The sequence below is a fragment of the Silene latifolia genome, chromosome 3, assembly GCF_048544455.1.
Source record: "Silene latifolia isolate original U9 population chromosome 3, ASM4854445v1, whole genome shotgun sequence".
Taxonomy (NCBI): domain Eukaryota; kingdom Viridiplantae; phylum Streptophyta; class Magnoliopsida; order Caryophyllales; family Caryophyllaceae; genus Silene; species Silene latifolia.
This window is the reverse complement of record NC_133528.1, coordinates 110,107,239-110,110,303: the sequence shown is the minus strand read 5'-3', so window position 1 is coordinate 110,110,303 and position 3,065 is coordinate 110,107,239.

Genomic DNA, 3,065 nt, shown 5'->3' with positions numbered 1-3,065 from the left:
TTCTTTATTCCCGTTGATTTTGTCGTCTTAGATATCCCCGAAGATGTGCACACCCCTATCATTTTAGGGAGACCATTTTTGTCCACTGCCCGTGCAGTAATAGACGTCGGGGGGAAGACTTTGACCTTTCAAGTAGGGGACGAGGAGCTGACTTTTCATCAGTCCAAGTCCCGGAGGGCTCCCATGCAAGCTCAGCCTTGCAATGCCCTCTCTTCTGTTGACCCTATTATTGACACTCCAGATGAAAATTTGGGGAATATTGCTGTTATTGCCAACCCTCCGCCTCATACTGAGAGCAAAAAGGAGGAAAGTTCGTCTGTTTTCCTTACTGCAGTGCGATGAAGGCAAGAAAGGAGTCATCAAGGGACATGGTGCAACCATTATCAATCAAACTGGAGCCAAGGATACCAAAGAAGATGACAGAGGGGCGAGAACGAAGAAAGTTCGAACCTACATAGATTGGAACTATGTTCCTCCTCCTCTTGCAAACAGTAATTCAAGCTCATGGAAATCAAAGAGGACGGTTAGTATCGCTGAAGTGACGTCCTCCAGTCAGAAGCCCACCAAGGGGCTACTGAAAGCTGATGGGAATTAAACGGGGAAATGCCCCGTGTAAAAAATTGTAATAGATGTTTGTTTGAATTTCTTGACTTTGTTTATTACGTTTTAACTAGGATAATTAGTTTAGACAATTCTCTAGCTTAGACTAAGACTATAGACTGTGTTTTCTGCATATTTGGTATTTTGGGATGTGTTTGGATATGTTTTACGCAGGTTTGGGGAAGTTTCACGCAATTCGAGGAAGAAAGGACGAAATCCAAGGAGTCTACAAGAAGAAGCCATCGATCGAGTACTTTTTGTTCTCGATCGAGTGGAAATTGGGTCAATCGAGCTGTCTGGTTACTCGATCGAGGAAGGCCAAAGTGGAACAGGTCGATCGAGGGGATTGCTACTCGATCGAGCAAAGGGGACATCAAAAGTCCTCGATCGAGTGATTAAAACCACTCGATCGAGTGAAATGAACAGTGGACACGGGAGTTTTCTTTCTTAAAACTCTTATTTTCCTAATTCATTTTCATTTCACCCCTAATTTCGTCTAACCCCCTCCTTAATGTGCGATTGATTTCACCCCCAAATCCCCATTTTATTGCCCAAAATCTCCAAATCCGCCACCTACAATCCCTTCATAGCTAATTAATCTTCAATAGCCCCTTATTTTCCCCCTCTTTTGTGCTCGTTTTCGCGGTTTTTAAAGGGAATTAGGGTTCGCGGGTTTTTCAATCGAAAATCCGCCTTTGTTGCTTGTTAATTGAAGTTTAATTGCTATTGTAGGATAATCATCATCAAGTAAGTGTTTCTTCCACACTCTTTGCAATTTCTCTTCATTTAATTCGAATTTCTTGAGGTGATTTGAATTAGGGTTCAATAATCCATGTCTATTCGATTTTGTTTCGATTTAATTGTGTTTACATGCCCTTAATTAGCTTGTTGATGATCTTACCCCAATTCCTCCCTGTTTCCGCATGTTTAATTCGAATTTTGTGCGAGATTCCGCGACTAGGGCTTCTCAGTCGAATTTTTCGACTGCTAGACGGATTTTATGCTGCCATGTTATGTCCAACTGCAGTTCTTGACTACTTGTTGCTGCTGTTATCTATTTTTCCGTCCCCTATCGCCATTACATGCTGCCTTTCGAATTCATTGAGGATTGTTGGATTTTATATGCTGGAAGTCGAATTTTTTTCGACTGATAGGGCCACCTTTTGCTGTCACATGTTGGTTAACGGGTTGTTTTAACCACGGTTAGCAGCCATCTTCTCTTATCGTGCCCTTTGATACTGTACAGGATGGACGCGAGTTCTTTGCCTTCTACTAGTACGTCCTCCAGCTCGTCCGTGAGCGAGTCAGTGGTCCCTGCTGTCACCACTACTTCTGCCCTGGCCACCACTACAGTCCCTGCTTCTACTTCTGCCCCTACTAGACCCTTCTCCATGCTGGACAGAGGACTCACACCTCGATTCCCGCAGCCAGGTATGGTGCCACCGAGGCCTAACCAGCAGGCTAGCCAGTTAGCAATCACTTCCAGCCCTTCTGAGGCTGATGTTACGGGAGAGGGCGCTCTCACCCCTTTACAGCGGATGCCCACGGTACGTTTTACTTCCGCGGCTCACCGGACTCGGTTAGCCGCTTTACTTCGTTGCCCCCTCCCCTCCACCCGTTTCCTTGCACGGACTGACCTAGAGACCTTAGGAATTTATGAGGAGGTCTGTAGTTTGTTGAACGGGACGGGTATGTCGGGTCTGATCACCATGCAGGAAGCTACTATTCGTACTCCTACGTACGAGTTTTTTAGCTCCTATTCCTTTGACACCGACTCTTATGATGCTGACCACTCCAGCTCTTGCATTCACTTTCGACTCCGCAACGAGTCACACCACTGGACTTTGGCCAGGTTTGGGCAGGTTTTAGGTCTAGTTAGTGACGGTCCCACCGACCCACCTCGAGACCTCTTTCAGCCACTTTGGGCTGCACTTTCTCACACCCCCTTCCCTTCACGGAAGGGAGCTCACGTTCACTTACCCGCCCCGTTACTACTTGCGTCGATAGGAGAGACCATCTTTGGGCGACCTGAGCCCAATAACGTGACCAACACCGAGCTAGCGATTCTCGCGGGTACCTCAACATTGACTCCGGTACTCGTTTGTTCTAAACATTGCCTATCCGGTAGCTCGATTGGAACGGAATTGGGACTCGGGTCAAGACCGCTGTTGTCTGCGGCGGGCTAGTGACTAGGATTGCCCGCCACCTTTACCCCACTGACTCTTCACTCACTGCACCCGATAGGATGGCTTACCTTGACCTGGGTGCCATGGCTGACTTCGCCTGGTTCCCAAAGACGAAGGGGAGCGCGAGGACGTGGAAGATTTGTGGTTCCACGTCTGTTACCTTGCCGTGCTCTACCCTTCCTCCACTTTTACCGCTCCCCACTGCTGCTGAGGGAGCGAGGCCACCTCCACCTACCTACCACCTTACCTTCACTCCTCCTCCTTCTTCTAGGAAGAGGA